Source organism: Pleurodeles waltl, chromosome 1_1 (genome assembly GCF_031143425.1).
Source record: "Pleurodeles waltl isolate 20211129_DDA chromosome 1_1, aPleWal1.hap1.20221129, whole genome shotgun sequence".
Lineage (NCBI taxonomy): Eukaryota > Metazoa > Chordata > Amphibia > Caudata > Salamandridae > Pleurodeles > Pleurodeles waltl.
In genome coordinates, this window is record NC_090436.1 from 883,045,787 (window position 1) to 883,067,212 (window position 21,426).

A 21,426-nucleotide genomic window follows, 5' to 3' on the forward strand; every position below is an offset into this window, starting at 1 on the left:
TCTTTGTGTAAGTTTTCCCACAAGTTTCCTCTCAAGGCAGATTTCCTCTTTTTTATGGCTGTCTTATATGCCTGTCTACAGATACGTATTCCAGTTGGACATCTTATTGGGGCGCTTAAGGATTTTTTTAATCTCGTGTGTGCTTTTGTGCAATTGTGATCAAACCAGCCGCTTTCCCTTTTTTTTAATGTTTCAAAGAAGGGTTCATTTTTGTAAAGAAAGGATTATTTTCATAGGTCAACCAATGAGTTTAAAAACAACTAGAATAAGGTTACAAAGGAAGGCCTCAATCCATATTTTGTGTATTGCTCTAGTGGATTGCATAATAATTGCTTCAACCCACTGGAGAAATTTAACTTTCCATGTCATTAGACCATATACAATGGCATTATTGTAAATGCAATTACGTCAATTGGAGATTAGCTAATATTACTATGTTTAAGAGATCAGAGCACCAACACTGGGGCCTGGACAGCAATGCCAAGTGGGCAGAATAAAAAAAAAATCAAAATAGGGTAATCATGAGAAATTAGGCACTTTTTCAGAGCTAGTGCATTTCTTCTTGAAGCCTTACACTCTCCATTCAAATAACCATGCACAACAGCAGCTATAATACTGCCACCTCTCACAAAAAAGTCTGCAAACTCACACCTAGCTCTTAAACCCTCCTCACCTACCCTGCATTTGCACCTCAAACTGCAACCAGATTAACCCCAGCCCACACCTATGCATACCCCATGCCTTTACTCCTCCTACACTAGGCCATACCCACTCAAAGCACCAAACCACCAAGAAGAAAGAAGCACAACAAGTAAAATACTTGCTTTTCAATTCTAGGACCATGAACAAAAAACACTTCAAAATATTTGATCTCCTCTGAGAAACCATACCAGGCCTCACTTTCATTACAACAGGTGACTCAATGAAGTCATGACCCCACATTCTTTAATGCCACACCACGTTAATTTGGTATCAACAAAAACAATGTTGGAGTAGGCACAGTCATCCACTGAAAATCACTATAAATAACACATATAAAAATTCACCATTAACAACTGAAATCCTCGAGAAGATGTCACCCCTTTCAAACTCTCTCTTGTGTTTTCTTCTCAAAATATAGAAATTTACCTAGCAATGCAAACTTTAAAGGTGCCTTACCTAGGTATCGCTCCAACCTATACATTCTAGAAGACTTTAATATCTGTTGTGACAAGACAAATTAAATTAGAAGCACTACCTTCACAGACAACCTCCAACAAATTGCTTCTTTCCCAACTGACTCTGCTGGACACACTCTGGATGTCATATTTGCCTCATGGGACAGACCACAGAGACAAGCAAGCCCTATTAGCATGGGGCAACCGCAACATCATTACATTTTGGATCAATTACAACACCTCAAAGTCAGTATCAACCACCAACAACAAACACACATACAAACAGTGGAAAAACTAGACCTTAAAAACGAAACTCCTAAATCCAATAAATATGCAACCTCAAAACATACACACCTTCAAATACTTGAACTCAACTGCTTAACCAGATACTAATAAAAAACACATTTAGGGTTAGCCACAAGAAAATGACAACATCAAAATAATTAAAACACAACCCGACATGCTACAACACGAGTGGAGAAAAAGAAAAGATGAAAACGATAACATCATACTACATCAGTATAATTAAGCTTACAGAAGAGCCATCAGAAACATAGAAACAGAACCCTATTCCACATGCATAATTGAAGGCGATGTGAACAATTGAAGACAATGGCTTTTCTAAGGAACTCCACGAGATTTGAGAAGACTTTCCCAATCTAGAATGTAAAAACACAGAAACATAACAATAGCAAGGCTTCTAAGAAACAAATCTCCATGGAATTAATTTAAAAAAATTAAAAATAGAACATTTGTAAGCTGAATACAGCTACCATTTACTCTGCAGGCGACTCAACCACCATAAAGAGGGATAACACAATCTTCCACCACTTAGTTCTTTCAATACCCTCTCAGAAAAATAATTTGCATATTCTGTTTGCAAGCAGACCATCACGATAACTTCAGACCCGGCACCTCCAAAAGTCTTTAAAGCTATCCTTCACACAATCTGAGCAGAAGAAGTAGCTAGGAGCTTACTCAACAGGTCCTTGAAACTAAGGGCCTCATGTTCTCCCTCTATGCCTCAATGGGAAAGTGTGTTTGTACATATGGCCCTAGCTGAATTCAAAACCTCATGCATTAGACCACTCCTCAGAAAGAAAAATCTCAATCAATCTGACCCAGCAAACTGATGATCTATATATAATGTCTCATTCCTAGATCCAATTTTTAAAAGAGCAGTTTCTATTCAACTTTCCAAGTTTACAGAGGCAAATGACCTAATGTTGGGAGATGCACAGACTCAGCTCTTGTATGTATTTGGCTGACCTAAAACACATAGGGCCATATTTATACTTTTTGACGCAAAACTGCGCTAACGCAGTTTTGCGTCAAAAAAATTAGCGCCGGCTAACGCCATTCTGAAGCACCATGCGGGCGCCGTATTTAATCAATGACGTTAGCCGGCGTTAGCCGCCGGCGCTGCCTGGTGTGCGTGGAAAAAAACGACGTACACCAGGCAGCGCCGGCGTAGGGGGATATGGAGCTTGGGCGCCAAAAAATGGGGCAAGTCAGGTTGAGGCAAATTTTTCGCCTCAACCCGATTTGCGCCACTTTTTTCGACTCCCAACCCCCATAGAAATGACTCCTGTCTTAGCAAAGACAGGAGTCATGCCCCCTTGCCCAATGGCCATGCCCAGGGGACTTTTGTCCCCTGGGCATGGTCATTGGGCAGAGTGGCATGTAGGGGGGCACAAATCAGGCCCCCCTATGCCACAAAAAAAAAAAAAAAAAATGACTTACCTGAACTTACCTTAATGTCCCTGGGATGGGTCCCTCCAGCCTTGGGTGTCCTCCTGGGGTGGGCAAGGGTGACAGGGGGTGTCCCTGGGGGCATGGGAGGGCACCTCTGGGCTCCTTCAGAGCCCACAGGTCCCTTAACGCCTGCCTTTTCCAGGCGCTAGAAAACGGCGCAAAAGCGGCCGTACGTCATTTTTTTTGACCCGCCCACTCCCGGGCGTGAATTTTGCCCGGGAGTGTAAATACGGCACACATGCCTCGGAGTCAATTTTTTAGACGGGAACGCCTACTTTGCATATCATTAACGCAAAGTAGGTGTCCACGCTAAAAAATGACGCAAACTCCATGGACTTTGGCGCTAGACGCATCTAACGCCAAAGTATAAATATGGAGTTAGTTTTGCGTCGGAATTGCGTAAAAAAAACCGACGCAATTCCGGCGCAAACGGAGTATAAATATGCCCCATAGTAGCCAGAACAGAATGGCCTGTTACTTCTGGACCTATCACTGGCATTTGACATTGTCGACCAGCACATGCTACCACAAAGATTCATCCACCCAGAATATGTGATAATGTGCTAAAATTGATTATCTCTTACCATAAAGACAAACAGAATTTGGTATCCCTTCCACCTTTGACATGACATTTGTCTTGGGTTTATATCCACTTTATTATACAACATCTACCTATCCTCTCACGGGACCTGATTAAATCATTCAATCTCACCCGCTACAGCTATGCACATGATATGGAAATCATTTTAAAAGTGGATGGTCCTGAGGACCTCTACAAATCAAAACTTGATGACTACCTTTGCCCTATAAATGAATTGATGATGAGTAATGACCTACAGCTCAACACTACAAAGACAGAGATCATGACGTGGGTACAAGAACAAAAACACTTGTTTAGAGAAATAAGGCCCAAAGAACTCAAGGCCCCTCTAACAACATCAAGAAACTTAAGACACCTAGGGGTAACCATGGATTCAGAACTACACTAGATACTACATGCCAACAAGGTCACAAAGAGCAACTACTTCTACTACACAATGAAAACACTATGATACATTATCCAAAACTTTGGATAGCAACAAAACTATAATCTAAAACTTGGTGCCCCCAGTTTAATCATAAACGAAATACAAGTAATGCAAGACTCCTCCTCCATCGCCACCTAAAAGAACACATGACTCCAGTCCTGCAACCATGACACTGGCTAAGGATGCCTCGATGAGTAATTTTGAAGGAGCTCTGCATCAGCCACACGGGTTCCAGAGGAAAGAGGGCTATACCTACAAGTTAAATTGAAGCAACACAAACCAAATAGGATACTGCACTCCAGGCTTGCACTAAGGATCATCATAACTCCTTACTACAAGTAATTCATAGAAGCCACTACTTTTCAGTACAAGCCACTAAGATTCTGAGCATTTAGGAGCATTTATGTTTCAGGATAGAGGTGAAAACTAGAGGTGTGAATAACCAGCGCAGTTTGCTGTAGAGTAATTACATGACATTACAGCGAAATCACACAAGAATTTGTGGAATTATGTGAGGAGTGTAACCCAGTATTTAACACTATTTTCTTTGTGCAAAATGCATCCTTGCATCAAAAATAGCCTTTGGGATGCATTTTGTGCTAAGAAAATAGCACTAAACGCAACAGAACACAAACAGCAACAGCCAGCAGCTGCTCACACTCTGTTCCCAATAGGAATTGTTGTCCCAAATTACTCTGAATTACGCGAGCGAGTATAATTGCATAATTTTCAATAATTTTGCATCTCAAGAGTAACGCACAATTGTCAAAATTACTCCTTTTACTTCAGCGTAATTAAAATTTAAGTCAGGCCTAGTGAAAACATAGCTATTTCCAAGATAACTACATGGGTCCTAGCCCCAGGCTCCAACAAGGAATAATATTTGCACCTTCATGTACAATCTACAGTCTACAGTTACAGATATGTAACAACCCAACCAGCACACAACTTTCTATGTCCAAGTAAGTTATGAAGGGTTAACCTGTTTCTGGCCTGGGTATTACATAGTAATGTCAATTCAAATTCAGCCCTCCTGGACCTCACTAATAATAATGGCATAACAGTCAGTGGTCAGGCAGCCGACTGCAGTTCAAACAGACTGCATGATAACTCACTTACACTCTCCTTGACTCTCTTACACTTGCCTAAAACAGAACACCTATGGATCATGTCCTTCACCCAGTACTGTACCAGTCCACAGCAATCAATGACTCATCACCAACTGAACAGGCATTCGATAACTGAAAAGATCTGTCACATGCTGCTAGCCAATGTAAGACTCTAATTTAGTCCACCACTGCAGGTCCCAACTAGCTAAATGCTCTGACCAACCCTTGACATCTCAAAATGACAATCATATGTGGGATGATGGTGACAGAATCAATCCCAGACGATTTCCCCACCATCTCTCCTTCCAATATATGCCAGTTCAGGACAATAAACCTTTTACAAAAAAAATCTTAGAATGGACTATCCGGTGAGGTAACCAATTTAGTTGATTAAGTTCATAAGAAATACCAAAAAGGGTAGTTGAAGCTGCCGGCTTACCGAAAACCATAAGCAGCACGCCTATTTGTCACAGGTCTCATCACACTACTAAGGGCTGCATCCTGTAACATGATAACTGCAGTTTGGGAGTCATCATGCACAAAATGGAACCACTTCCTACATAGTATCGAATAAATGATAACACTGTTGCAACCAAATAGCCTACACAGTGAAGCATGTAACCTATGTAGGCAACCGATTCTATATACAACATATGGCTAAATGCTGTATCACTGTAACTATACAGTACAACTAAATTAATCAACTTAATGTTTGCAACTGATTTTTCTAGATGAACAGTGTGCTCAAAGATTTGTTTAGACAGACAACACCTTATTTAGCCCCTCCCATATTTTTTTTCTGGTGGTGGTAATGGATGACAAGAATGCTTGTTCGTACTTGAGTGTCATTTTGTTGTGGTGGTGGTGTTTTTTGTGCTATTGTACTTTTGTTCTGCATTATTGCAAGGTTATGTATTTTACTGTGGTTGTTGTGTTCACGTTTTGAACTTTTTTGTTGTGCAGTGCCAGTTATCTGTTAATTGCGTTTTTATGCTGCTTTGGCAGCATTACAACGCAATTCCTGTTATGCTCTATTTACTTTAGTCAATAAATGTTTCAACACTTGCACCCAAATGAAAAACATATATTTAAAGCACCCATGCAAGGCAAGCATTTACCACCGTATAAGGAGGGAAATAGCCCCCCTTCAACACTTCATCTAATTAAGACACCATGCAGCTCAAAACTGCAGTAGAGTCCTGCCTTAAATTAGCACTTCCAGGGCTCAATGTATGTGATACGGAGCACGGCACTCACTTTGCGTGACTGCGAGTCCATTTCAGTTCTATGCGTTGATTTGTATATAGCTAAAGATTGTTCTTTCAAATAAAGTGAATAAGCTCTTCAAGGTTGAATATTCCGTTTAGAAACATCCTTTGAATGAGCTGTCGTCATGTACCTGGCTGCAATACCCTATTCACTGCCTTTGTTCTTCCGGTTCCTCGCTGTTTCTTGTAGGGTCTTAGACGGCGTCTGGTACATGCTGTCTGGAATAGAATGCCTCACTTAATCACCACCTCTGTGCTCTGTGACCGCTTGAAGGCCAGGCTTCCTTGGTATTCATCCGAGGACCAGCATTTCGAGGAACAATTGCAAGCTTAGCTGTTTACTCGGAGGTCATGTTGAGTGCGTACACAAGAGCTCCCAGGCACTTCATTCTTATACAACTCCGCCGTTTCACAGCACTCGCAGTAAGGTCCTCTTTACTCGTGACCCGACGCAAGGCTGCGTGAGAATTTTACAGACTAAACAATCGACAAGCATCCCGAGGATCTCGGGTTTTGAGAAAAGGCCGTCTCTGTGTGTATCCGTTTTCTGAACCTAGGAAATACTGAACACTACAGTACTGGGTAATTGTTGAATGGGCCTGATGCTCTTCCTTTGCGCACCTGTTGCTCATAAAGTGGTTCATAATAAATTCGGTTTAGAATAATATATTCAAATAATTATAGTTTAAAAAAGCGACAAGTGTGGTTCTGTTACCCTCTTTTGTTTCCTAGGAGCTATGGCCCTGCTTTGCTAAAAGTTTGCGTTGTGATTGCATCACGTTTTTGACGCAGCCACGATGCAAAAGTTTCGCTGGTATTTACTAAGCCATGCAAGGGCTGACTCGCGTTAAGGCCATCGCCGACTAGGCCTCTAGTTCGACTAAGTTGAGAATATGAAGCATCATAAAACATAGGTTATACATTCAAATATGACATATTAATACATAATTTTTAATATTTGTCATTATTTTAGCATTGTTAACACACATGGTGACCACTCCCCATGGGCACATTTTACTCATACATGTTATTTTCAATTATTCGTTTCTTTTATCAATATTTCTCATTTGTATGTATACGCAAATCATTAGAAATTTCTCGTATTAGCAAATCTGCTCCAAGGGTCCCTCCTCTGATGACTAAATATGTAATCACACCTTTCCCTTGTCAATCATTTTACAAATCACTTTCAGCTACATTTTGATCTCTTCTTCTTACATTTTCCCTTTAGATTCTTCTTCTGGGTTGTTCTTCCCTCCTCTGATCATTTGTAGCCCTATTTAATTTAGTTTTCTGCCATCATTTACATACCCCCATAATCCTAATATAGCAATGATCACAATTAATATTCCTTGGACAATTTTCCACAGTACCCCACCCAAATTTGACTAAACCAATTTCCCACAGTAACAAATCCATTTCCTATCTTTTCCCAAACTCTTGGATCTTCAGTTCTTTCAAATCCTTACTTGCATTAGTTAAATTAGTAAGCAAATCTTTTAGCTCTTTCTCGTTCTCAGGTATATATGAACAGCAGCGCCTTGCATTAATCATTTTACAGGCTCCTCTGTCCTTCGCCAATATTATGTCTAAAACAAGCCTATTTTGAAGCGTCATAGCTCTATCCGCAGCTAATTCAGTGTTTAGTAAAAGTATGGCTCCTGTAAAATTGGTTAACATATAATCCACTATAGTAGATAGTTTTTGTATCTTATTTGCATTCAATATGACTCCTACAGAAGGAATTATTGTTCCAAAAATATCCCCTACAATTGCAGAGGCTGTCTCTCTCCTTTGTCTCATCTGGTGTAACTCAGTCATTTTCGGTATCTTTTTCAAATCATCTATTTGATAAATCTTAGGAAAAACTATTCCCAAGTAACATGTCCCATACCATCCTCTAGGAAGACAGTAATAAGCATTAAGTCCACAAATATAATACATTCCAGGAATCACAGGGTCTGCACCATTCAGCATAAATGTCCATTTACTCTAAAACAAAAACACATGCCTACATTCCTCGTTCCCACAAATAAAGTGTCAGTGCGTTATTTTTGCCTATACATACAAAGCTTCCCTACATGCAATGCATCTAAAGCTAATTTCCCTAGTGCTTTAATGGCAGTGTAAGCATAATCATTCTTGTAAGTTCTTTTCTCTAACCCTTTCTCTAGTTTCTCTTTTTGTGCTTTTCTCCTGTCGTCAGTATGCCCAATAAAGCTATTTTCCATAGGTGTTAAAAAGCAAGTTAAATTGTTATGATGCACATAAGCTGTGCCAAAGGTCAGTGTAGGCTCAAAGAATCCTCTAACTAATACTATATCATGATCCTTAGCTATCTTACTGAAATATCTAATTATAGGAACAAAAGAAAATACCATGTCATAATTTGAATAAAAATATTGTATATACTCCTGATTATAGAATCAAGTTAGTAGCAAACTAAAAGTTATACCGTAAGTCAGAGGTAGACTATGGTAAGTGACCACTTCTTCCAGAGAGGAAGGTATTTGCGTACACATAAGACAATCCCTCACATCCATTGTTTCCACATACTCACTCAACAAACGATAAAAGACGTTAGAAGACAGCTCTCCCTTTGTGTTAGTATGATCATGCAAATATTGCTCGTCCGACTTAAACCTCTCTATAGCTGTTAGTGTAGTAGTCTCAAGTACAGATGTAACTTCAGCCTCTCTTATCTCATGAATTAACATTCCACAATCATTACTATAAACAAAATGCAACACACAATCGCCATTCCTACACTCAAATATCTACAATACCTAATGTTCCTAATGTTATTATCTAATCCAGCCATGATCTGTAAAGAATCAGAAAGCAGAATTTAACTCTTAATTAATATGCAACACGAAAAAATCAAAAATCAAAAATATACTTCTTTTTTCACACTTCAGCTTCACACAACAAAACCCTTTTTCCTTCCTTTGTCAAAAATCGGTTAGCAGCTGGTCACCTCTGGGATTCTAAGTGTCATATCAGGCTATCAGTGTCTCTTCCAGTAAAATCAATATTCTCAGTTTCTTTTTCTTTTGCTCAACGGCTCAGTCTACTGATTTCCTCCTTCAGGTTGCATCAAAATACTGATTCGGAACTTCTCTGTCAAAGCAAAAAGACATAGGCCCTCATTCCAACCCTGGCGGTCTCTGACCGCCAGGGCGGAGGGCAGCGGAAGCACCGCCAACAGGCTGGCGGTGCTTCCTGGGCTATTCTGACCGTGGCGGTAAAACTGCGGTCAGAAAAGGGGAACCAGCGGTTTCCCGCCGGTTTTCCCCTGGCCCACGGAATCCTCCATGGCGGCGCTGCTTGCAGCGCCGCCATGGGGATTCCGACCCCCTTCCCGCCAGCCTGTTTCTGGCGGTTTTCACCGCCAGAACCAGGATGGCGGGAACGGGTGTCATGGGGCCCCTGGGGGCCCCTGCACTGCCCATGCCACTGGCATGGGCAGTGCAGGGGCCCCCTAACAGGGCCCCATACAGATTTTCACTGTCTGCTTTGCAGACAGTGAAAATCGCGACGGGTGTCACTGCACCCGTCGCAACCCTGCAACACCGCCGGCACCATTCGGAGCCGGCCTCTGTGTTGCAGGGCCTTTCCCGCTGGGCCGGCGGACGTTCCTTTGGCGGGCGCCCGCCGGCCCAGCGGGAAAGCCAGAATGGCCGCCGCGGTCTTTTGACCGCGGAATGGCCAAATGGCGGTAACCGCATGGCGGTCAGAATGACCGCCATAAACTTGTTTTGCCAATCACTTGTTGCCGCATATACCCACTCTGGTCCTTCGTATATTCAACTTGCTACTCTTTTTCTTTTCAACTTTCTTTCTCCTGTCAGTTCTCTATCACTCAATTCGTCTTTCTTTGTGGTGTCTATTTCTTCCTCTATTGTCTCATTTATAACCAAGTCCTTTTTCTTGCCTATTTGAGATTCAGGCCAGTGGTCTCATTTTCGTGCCCCTTCTGTCAACAATCTCTTCAAGATTGGACTCTTCTCCTTCACCTTATCTGTAGTGCCTTCTCTTGATGGACCTGCAACAGGTTCAGGAGGAGTCAAATCACTTTGGCTTTGACCTGTGTCAACTCTCTCCCCCTCAGGCTCTAGCACTTGGTCTCTTTGCCGTTCAGCACTCTTTGCTTCTGTGAGAACCTCTCCTGTGCATGGATCTCTTGTCACTTCTGCCAGGTTGATCTCTCATTCTGTCTCCTGAATTTCCGCACCCTCGTCTCTTATTGGGGTGATCAATCCTTTTTCTGCCAATTCTGGATCTACTTCTGGCTCGACCTGCTCTGGCTCTGGTTCAGGTAGAACTATTTGCTTTGCTGCTGTTGGGTTCCTCAACAACACTTCTTCATGATCCTGAGGACTCACCACTTTCTTTGTATGGCTCGCATGTATCCAGTTAGGCAAACCTGCACACTTCACAGTTGTGATAGTTATCCAGCACCACTGGATACGGACCTCTCCAACATGGCTCCAGGCAAGTCTTTCGCACATGCTTTTTGATCACGACCCATTCTCCTGCTCTTAGATTGTGACCTGGGTCATGGATAGGTGGCAGGGTAACGGCTTGTACCTGCTGAGAAAAAGATCGAACCACATCAGCTAGACCTTTGCAGTAGTCCAACACCATAACATCTGTAATATTGACAAGAGCATTGGCTGGTATTGTTGGCAACTTCATTGCTCTTCCCATAAGAATCTCATGTGGGGACAGCCCTGTCTTTCTGTCAGGTATATTTCTCATTGACATCAACACTAGAGGCAATGCATTCGGCTATTTCAGATTTGTGACAGTGTACATTTTGGCAATTCTTGATTTCAGAGTACCATTCATTTGCTCTACGAGTCCTGACGCCTCTGGACGATAGCTGCAGTGGAGCTTCTGTTCAATGTTCAGTGCTGCACATAAGAGCTTAATCACTTTGTTATTGAAGTGCATTCCCCTATCTGAATCTAAAGAGATCGGAAATCCGATCGTTGGTATCAACTCTCTGAGTAACAACTTTGCAGCTGTAAGACTGTCATTTCTACGTGTGGGGGTATGCTTCAATCCAATGACTAAACCCACACACAATCACCAACACGTACTTCAATCCACCACATGCAGGCATTTCAATGAAATCCAATTGCATTCTGCTGAATGGTCCACCTGCTCTTCCAATGTGGCTCAGATTCACCACTGTCCCTTTTCCCACATTTAACTGCTGAAAGATCACACACTGCTTCAGATGCTTGCCTAAATTTTGGATTGAACCAATCAACCTTGAACAGCCTAATCATGGCATCTCTTCCAATGTGTGCTGACCATGGTAATACCGAGCCATCTGAGTCAGCAGACAATTCAGCAATACCATCTGACCCTCCTCAGATACCCAGATCTAATCTGGTCTCTGTACACACTTCAGCTTTGCCCACAGCTTTTTCTCTTCCTTGTCTGCATTTTCTTGCAATGTTTTCAATTCTTCTACAGTATCGATTGTTTTCAATGCAAAACTTGCACAACTGCTCTCTTCTTCTGGCACCAATTCCCACTGGTCTTTAAACGATATACAGTCCAGGGCACAAAACCTTGCAACCTAATCTGCATACCCATTTCCCAAGGAATTGTAATCTTGCGTTTTTTGATGTGCACTGCATTTTACCACAGCAATCTCCTCTGGCATTTGGATCGCATACAGTAATTCTTTTATCCTGTCACCGTTCTGGGGTTCCACTGGAGGTCATGAAACCTCTTTGCGACCACAATTGACCGAAATCGTGAACAATTCCAAATCCGTACTATCAGTGTATATTGACACTTGCAGCCTGGTGGAAACATAACAAGCTCTAGTAAGAGCCACCAGTTCTGCTACTTGTGCTGAATATACACCAGGAAGCTTCTAGGGCTCCTGTAATAGTACATACAGCATATCCTGCTCTTAAAGGGCCGGTTTAATCTCTAAGACATGAACCATCAACAAAGACAATTTGGTCATTTTCTTCTAACCGAGTATCTCTGATATCAGGTCTAGGCTTTGTACATAGCTCAGTTACTTCAAGACAATCATGCTCTATATCCTCCTCCTTTTCAATTTAAACAGTATCACTTGGCAATAATGTTGCTGGATTCAACACTGTAGATCTTTTCAAAGTTACATTTGGAGCTCCCAATATGCTCGTCTCATACCTTGTCAGTCTTGCCCCCGTCAAATGTTGTGTTTTCATCCTTGTCAGTAAAATCAAACAGAATGTGGTACCATTACCGTCACTGGGTATCCCATGACCAGCCCTTCAAATTGGGAAAGACTTTGACCAACTGCGGCTACTGCTCGCAGACAACCTGGTAAAGCTGCTGCAACCGGGTCCAAGGTAGCTGAAAAATAAGCTACTGGGCGATAAGCACCTCCATGGACTTGTGTTGAAACAGACAAAGAACAAGCATCACGTCCATGACAAAACAATGTGAAAGGCTTTGTGTAATTAGGCATTCCCAATGCTGGAGCTCTGCACAAACTCTCTCTCAATTCAGTGAAAGCCCTCATCTGATCCTCATTTAGATTAATGGGATCTGTAACTCCTTTGTGTGTCAACTGTTGTAGGGGTTTTGATATCTCAGCAAAATTCGGAATCCATTGTCCGCAGTACCCTACCATTCCGAGAAACATGCACGCATCCTTCTGGGAAGTCAGGGGACTTCTCTGCAAAATTATTATAATCCTTTCTCTGGAAATCTCAGCCCTTTCTCAATTTGATGACCCAAGTATTTGACAGACTTCTGGCAATACTGCAATTTTGCAGGTGAGACCTTGTGTTCAAACTCTCCCAAATGATTCAACAGGGCAATTGAGTCGTGCTTCCACTCGTCCCTTGTTCTTGATGCAATCAATAAGTCATCAATGTACTGCACAAGAGTTGATTGGCAGGGTAATTCCAGTGACTCCAAATTCTTCTTCAGAATCTGATTGAACAAAGATGGTGACTCTGTATACCCTGTGGAAGCCTGCACCAGCTATAGACTTTATCTAGGAATTTGAAACTGAAAAGAAAATTACTATCCTCATGAAGTGGCACCGAAAAGAAAGCTTGTGATAAGTCAACCACCGTGAACCACTCTGCCTCACAAGGAATCTGAAACAGTATCACTGCTGGATTGTGTACAATCGGAGAGCACTTAACCACCATGTCATTCACTTTTCGCAAGTCCTGCACAACCTGTACCTTCCCACATGGCTTTTTCAGTCCCATTATCAGTGAATTACATGGGCTGCTCAACACTTCCCTTGGAGGTCCCTGTTTTAGGAAATTCCAATCATCTGTGCCACTTCCATCATCACACCCTGTGCCATGTTATACTGTGGAAGTTTCGGAAACTCAACATTCGGCTTCAAAGTGATTTTAATAGGTTCCACTCTGTGAGAAAACAGGGCTGATTGCAGAGGCCCCCTAACTTTTTGCCCCCATTTTCCACTTTATGCTGGTGTTTTCCTGACTCTGATGGTGCCCTGGGTACTGCTAACCAGTCCCAGGGCCTGTGCTCTGTGTAAAATCACTATGCAAATTAGGCTAATTATAATTGGCTAAGTTAACCTACCTATAAGTCCCTAGTATATGGTAGGGCATGTAGGTTTAGGGACCACAGCATAGGTAGTGCACCCATAGGTGCACTGCTGAGGTGCCCAGTGTCATTTTAAAGGCAGGCCTGCCTTGCTGGCTGCTTTTAAATTAAAGTTATATGCAAATTCGACTTTGGAATTAAAAGTAGTTCCAAAGTCTTAAACTACCTTATTTTTACATATAAGTCACCCCTAAGGTGTGCCCTATGTGCCCCTAGGGCTGGGTGCCATGTAACTATAAGCAGGGACTTTATAAAAATAGTTTTATAAGCCCTGGTGAGGTAAAAACAGCCAAATTCGTTTTTCCCTCATTGTAGTAAATGGCCTTCATAGGCTAGAATGGGGAGACTTTGTTTTAAATTTTAAAGTCCCCTTAAAAGATGCATACCAAGAATTTGGTATCAAATTAATTGTTGTAATAAATCCCACAACTTCCAGTTGTTGGATTTAATATAACTTGTTCAGGTAAAGAGTTTTAGACTTTACCTAAAAAGTTGCCAATTTCAGCCCTGCATTGTTTTTGCTGCTGTGCTCTGATTGGCCAGCCTGCAGCAGCTTAGCCAAGCTGCCTTGATGAGGTGTGAAGTGGCCTGGCTTCACACAAAGGAATGTGCTTGTGGGAGAGAATCTCCCCTCAGCAGATGGTGAGGCAGGAAGGGGGAGGGCTGCCAAACTGGTCTTCAAAGGCAGAGAAAGACATTTGGAGCAACCAGCAACACCCCCACATCCTGCAACCCCAGACAACTAGGTGCCCCCTTGATTAGATTAGGAGAGGGCAGGAGAGGGGTGTGTTTATGATTTTTAGCCACACCAGTGGGTGGGCTCAGCCAGATGTAACCTCCAAAAATCAGATTCAGCCATGTTGGATTTTTAGAGAATGTTGCCTTCTGGGATGGATTTTTGCCACACTTCCCAGGAAGTGGTCATCACAGGGGGACGACCCTGTACCTGATTGGAGAACCAGGACCCCCCTGCTTTTCACCCAGGAGCAAGGATAAAACTGGCAGACCTGCACCCACACCTCAGATCCCCACCAGATTTCAACAAAAAAAGAACTAAAGGAGAAGAAGGACTGCCCTGCTGGACCCCTGGCCTGCACCTGGAACCTGCACTCAGAAGGACTGCACCAGTTGCACACTTGGGCTTCACCACAAGAAGGACTTTGCCTGCCTTCAACTGGTTCAAGGAGGGACTCCCTGTTTGCTACAGGTGAAAAATTGCTAACCAGAGTCCCCTGCACCAACTCCTGAAGAAAGCGACCAGCTGACCACTGCCCAGTGGCCAAAAAGGAGTTTGCACGAGGTGCATTCTGGGAGTTGTAGTCCGCACCCCCCAAGGACCATCTCAGAACTTCTGGACCCTTGGGGTGAGCTGTGGACCCCAAAAGAACCTTAAAAGGACATCTGGGTGAAGCCCCAGAAGTTTGGAGAAGATTTGAGAATTTTTGTAAAAAAGCTCCATAGAGGGACCGACCCGCCACGGAAATTCTAGCCGGCTTGCCTCAACCGCGACCCGGCCTGATTTGGTGGTTCGTCCCGGTAAAGAAAAATCTCCGAAAAAGAGACTAAGGGCCTCATTCTGACTTTGGCGGGCGGCGGAGGACGCCCGCCAAAGAACCGCCGTCAGAATACCGCTGCGCGGACAAAAGACCGCTGCAGTAATTCTGAGTTTCCCGCTGGGCTGGCGGGCGACTGCCAGAAGGCCACCCGCCAGCCCAGCGGGAAACCCCCTTCCACGAGGATGCCGGCTCCGAATGGAGCCGGCGGAGTGGAAAGGGTGCGACGGGTGCAGTTGCACCCGTCGCGATTTTCAGTGTCTGCTATGCAGACACTGAAAATCTTGGTGGGGCCCTGTTAGGGGGCCCCTGCAGTGCCCATGCCATTGGCATGGGCACTGCAGGGGCCCCCAGGGGCCCCATGACACCCGTTACCGCCAACCAGGTTCTGGCGGTCAAAACCGCCAGAACCAGGCTGGCGGTAAGGGGGTCGGAATCCCCATGGCGGTGCTGCCTGCAGCGCCGCCATGGAGGATTCCTCAGGCCAGGGGAAAACCGGCGGGAAACCGCCGGTTTCTTTTTTCTGACCGCGGCTTTACCTCCGCGGTCAGAATTGGCCTGGATGCACCGCCAGCCTGTTGGCGGTGCATCCGCGGTCCCCGGCCCTGGCGGTCCATGACCGCCAGGGTCGTAATGACCCCCTAAGTCCGATGGTAAAAAGTTGACCGGGACCTCCCAGCCATCGTATCCGAGAAGGGCTCCATGGATGTCGGATCAAGATCCAGGTTTACCCCGGTCGAATGATTTTCACCTCGAAAAAACGACTAAGTCCGAAGGTAAAAATCTCCACCGAGGAATCCAGCATTGCGTATCCGGAGAAGGGCTCCAAGAGGTCGGATAGGACTGGCAGGTTCGTCCCGCTGAAGAAAATCTTCAAAATAAAGACTAAGTCAGAAGGTAACTTTTTAACCGAGGCCTCCCGCGACCTGTAGCCGAGCAGGGCTCCATCGCGGTCGGCCTGAAAGTTTGACTTTGCCCCGGTCGAGGTGCAACCAGATGACCCGATTGGCGCTTTTTGTTTCTAAGCGCTAGAAAAATAATAATTCTTTAAAAATTCATATCTCCGGTTCCCTTTCTCCGATTGTATTCGTTTTGATGTCATTTTAAAGATAAAAATATAAACTATTTTTATAAATTGGTTTTGGATTTTTAAACTGTTTCCTGTGTTTTATTTAATTACTGTTTTGTGATATTTGAATGCTTTACACACTGTCTGCTAAGTTAAGCCTTGACGCTCGTTGCCAAGCTACCAAGGGTTGAGCTGGGGTTAATTTACTGAGACCTAACTGGACCTAAGTGGAGGTTAGTGGCTTGTTGCTAGGTGTAGGTACCTACCTGCCCTTACCAATAACCCATTTTCCAACACACTCCCTTGATCAATCCCACTTCCTTTCCTGTCAAATCCCAAACCTTCTCCTTTACTGTTCCCTGCCAGTCTGCATGCAACTCCTTTATAGTGAACATCGGAAACATTTCAATCAATGGGTATTATTGAGTACCATGGCTGACGCCTGTTCCTCCTCATCATCACTATTTATTTGGACTTCTATCCCTGTGTGACCGGGGTAGGTCAATGACGACACGAAGAGAAAGGTTCAGGTACGGTTTATTAGGTTTAGGAATATCTGGCGAGACATATAAGTGCCTTTCTTATGTTGTTTCCTCTTTGTTGTCCTTCCACTGGGCTTTCACCTCTTCTTTGGTTTTCTCTTTTTCAGGGATCCCAGGAGGTGCATGTGGGAAAAGAACAAGATAAGATATCTGTAAGTTCCTTTTCTTTTTTATCTTTTGGTTCTTTTTTTCCTACTGTGCTCTCTTTCTTCTCTCTGTTCTGAAGGGGTTTTCTCTCTCCTTCTTCTCTAATGCTGTTTCCCGTTACTTATTTTCCACTTGCAATTTCTCTGTCGTGGGTTGTAGACTCTTGTTTCTGTCCTATTACCTGTATACACTTCCTGTTGTACTGTCCTTTTCTTGGTTCTTCTCCTCTCTTACCATTCTTGCATTAGTTTTGTGTCTCTCTGTCTTTGGGCCTCTTGGTTATTTTGTCTTTTATTACCTTTATACCCTTCTGCCTTTTATGTCTGCTTTGTCTTAGTTAGAAGTATTCCTGCATCTTGTCTAATGCCCTTGGGTTTCTTGCACCTTGTCTCCTATGTGGACTCCCTCCTCCCCTTCTTTTTAATGTTGTTGCCTTCCCGCTCCTCCCCTGTTCGTCCTCCCCACTCCCCCTTAGTTTCTAGTCCCCTTCTCCCCACCCAACCGCCCTGGTTCCCATAAACCGGTCCCAGGACGCACCTGAGTCTGCCACGCTTCTCCTGAAGCGTGGCTGGAAGGCTTGCGTTGCGCCTCCTGTGCCGCAGACGTTACCTCCACGTTGTTCGGCCACTCTCCTCCTGGATTCAGTCTTCTTTTACCGTTCCGTTCTTCCATGCTGCTGCTGGGTAAGCCACTGCGCTCCTCTTTTCTGCCATTTGCTGCTTTTTCAGCTGCTCTTGTCCCCGCACACCAACCTCCCGGCTCCTCCTTTGATGCCAGAAGTCTTTGGGGATTCCCTGTCACCTCTAGTAGAGCCGGGTTATTCCCGGCAGCACCAGCACAAGTCGGAGTTATGGACGGGCCGCACCGCGCCGGCCCATCACACCCTACATCTGTACAATTTATGGAACATTTGGTCTTGCACAATAAATCTCTGTCTAACAAGGACACAGGACTTGAGTCACACACCACTAATCTATGCAGTCCCAAATAATTTCTAATTTCAACTTGCAATGGTTCTGTGATAGGGTTCGTTAACTGCCTATTCTCCACTCCCAAGACCTGAACTATCCTGCCGGAAAGGGGTAAATTGGGTACTTCCACACTCCTCACTGTGGAGTGCGTGGCTCCAGTGTCAACCAAGAACGAGACCTTATGTCCCATTACTTTTCCCTTCACAAAAGGCCCTCCCTGATCTACCTCTAGGGATGCAGCAAGAATGCAAGCTCCTTCATCGGAACTGTCACTCATCCATTCATCGTTTATTTCATCTTCACTGTGAAATGGGAACTGGTGTACTGTATTGTTACTATTGTCTGGTCTCTGACCTGTGACCTGTTGAGTAAGCATAACTTGTTGCTGCTCCATCGATGCTTGGGGTATGCACATTTGCTGTCTAGGCACCATAGAAACCGGCTTCTGTACTGGTGCTAGAAAAGTAAATTGTGTTCGAGGCACCTGCAACTGTTGTACGGGCAAGAAATTCTGACCTCGATTTTGAGCATTCAGAACTATGCCCCTCATTCTTGGGACCCTCACAGTTTGAGCTGCACCAACATCACTTTGCTGAACCATTCCTTCCTGCACCATCAATGGGCACTCCCGCTTCCAGTGTCCCACATTTCTGCACAAATGACATGGCAACATCCCTTTCATGCCCTGCATTTCATTCTTAACAACCACAGTGCTTACATCCGGACCACGCATCATATCCATCCCGCGTCCTCTACCCCTCACTTGAGGTTGAAACATGACAGCTCTCTGTTGCGGCGGCATTGGCGGCACTAAAGCTCCTTGTACTCCTGATTGTGCTGCCTTAGTCTGCATCACCATTGCCTTTTCTTTCAACTTCTTTTGTTTCAATTCGATCTCATCACTAAAATATTTAGCATGCTGCAGTACCTCATTAATTGGCTTTGCCTTCCAGCAAATCAAATGATTCTTAATCATCTGCCCTACTTCAGGTCTCAACCCTTCAACAAATCTAAACAAGAAATGCAACATGTCTTTTGGTTCGACTGCTTCCTTGCCACTGTATTCCTTGAAAGCCTTTAACAACCTTTCACAATAAGTATGTATTGACTCTTCAGTTTCCTGGACTGTCCTGTCAATCCTCTGCCAATCAATGTTTTTAGGAGAAATCCTAGTCTTCAGGAACTCAATCACCTTATAATAATTCTTCATTACCTCAGGTGATGGTGCGCCTGTAATTTTGTTCCTTTGAGGTTCACTCGTTGGCCATTCCACTGCCCTCTTACATTCAACCCATAAGTCGGCTGGCACAACTATCTCGAATAAGGTATTCAAGTCTTCCCACAAACACTTAGAGAGTTTCACGAACCTCTCAGTCTGCTGATACCATTCTACTGGCTTCTCTCTCAATCTGGGACAATCATTTGTACAAGACAATATGGGCCTGATTCTAACTTTGGAGGACGGTGTTAAACCGTCCCAAAAGTGGCGGATATACCACCTACCGTATTACGAGTCCATTATATCCTATGGAACTCGTAATATGGTAGGTGGTATATCCGCCACTTTTGGGACGGTTTAACACCGTCCTCCAAAGTTAGAATCAGGCCCTATGTCACTTCTGTGCCACGGGACCTGAACAAACGGACTCCCTGGAATCTCTCTCATCGGAAGCATTTTAACTGATTCCCCTTTCTCAGTTCCCTCTTCTTCTTCTTGGGAATCTCATTTTCGTTTCTATTTTTTCCTCCCCATCTGCCTTCCCACTTCTCTAATGCTCCCCAGATTTGTGCACTCTGTGGCAAGTCCCTCAAATGTGCCTTCATTCCAGCTGATCTGATATGTTCAAAATCCTTTGCCTCGAAATCTAATCTGTAACTTCTTCTCAAATGCTTCATTGTTTTAAGATCAATGTCATGCTTCTCTGCCACTTCCATTAATTTCTGGTGTATTTTCCCTACCTCTTTTTTTATCCTTGGGCATAAATACCTCAGCTCTTCTTCAGTGTAGGATTCTAACCTATTCAATCCCATTGTTCCCTCGACTAACTCATTTGCTTCGATATTTAATCCCACTCGGTTCAGTTGATCTTCCCCTTTTGATGCACCTTGCAAAGAATTTAAACTATCCAGCCAACTAGTTAACTGCTGAACTATTAACCCTTGCAATGAGATATTACTTGCATTTGGGTCTTGCAGCTGCTGTGCTATAGTACCTGAGGCTGGCGGTGTCAGGAGTCTCAAGCTCTGATTTGCATTAGAGACATTTGCCGCATCCGGCAATGTTACAAGAGGACTAAAATCCATAGGAGATCTAAGCTCACCAGGACCCTCTCCTGCAGATGATATCGATTGTGTTGAATCTCCCGCTCCCCTTCTCACCAAACTCTGTGACATCTCAGTCTGTTTTCCTGCTTCCGTTTTCTTCTGAGCATATAAAGGTACCAAGGGACCAACAGTAATCGGTAGCGATATTGCATCTGGAGCTGCCCTAGCACCTGTACCCTGTGTGAGTGGTACTCCCATCGCCTGATTCATAATTGGTGTGAGATCAATCGAAGTCCCAGTCAACGGGATAAACTTCATCATACCCTGCATCTGTGCTGGGGGTAGTAACACTGGTGTCCGTTCTGTCTGAACCAACATTTGCTTCAGAAGCACCTGCTCCCTCAGCACTACGATATTTGAAACAGGCACATCTGGATAAACTCTCGTTACTGAAGGTGGAGGTACCTGCGCCTGAGCTACAGCACTGGTTCCTGCGACAGGTGTACTCTGTAATGCCACTGGTAACTGTCCTCCTTCTGCTTGTACAGCTCCCACAGCTCCCTGGGATGTTCCAGGAGTAGCAGGAGGGGCTGTAGCACTAGTTACCGGACCCCCTGCATAGGTCATCATAGGTGGGGGTCTATCTCGCAGCAGCTGCATAATGAGATCCTCAACATCAGAATAATCATCATCCACATAAGACTTCTTCCTTTTCTTTTTTCCCTCACTCTCCTCTTCCTTGGCACTATCCCCTTTATCTGAGTCATCACCCTCTGTGATTGCTGGAAACATCTTAATCTCTTTCATAGTCACCATCCTTCATCTCTTCTGCTCCCAATCCCATCTAGCTTCCGCTAGTGACTTTTTTTCCTTCTACTGAACTTCAACTCTTGCTGCTGTCTGGCCACTAGCTACCAAACTGCTAAAGCCTCAAACTGTGCCGGTCTCGAT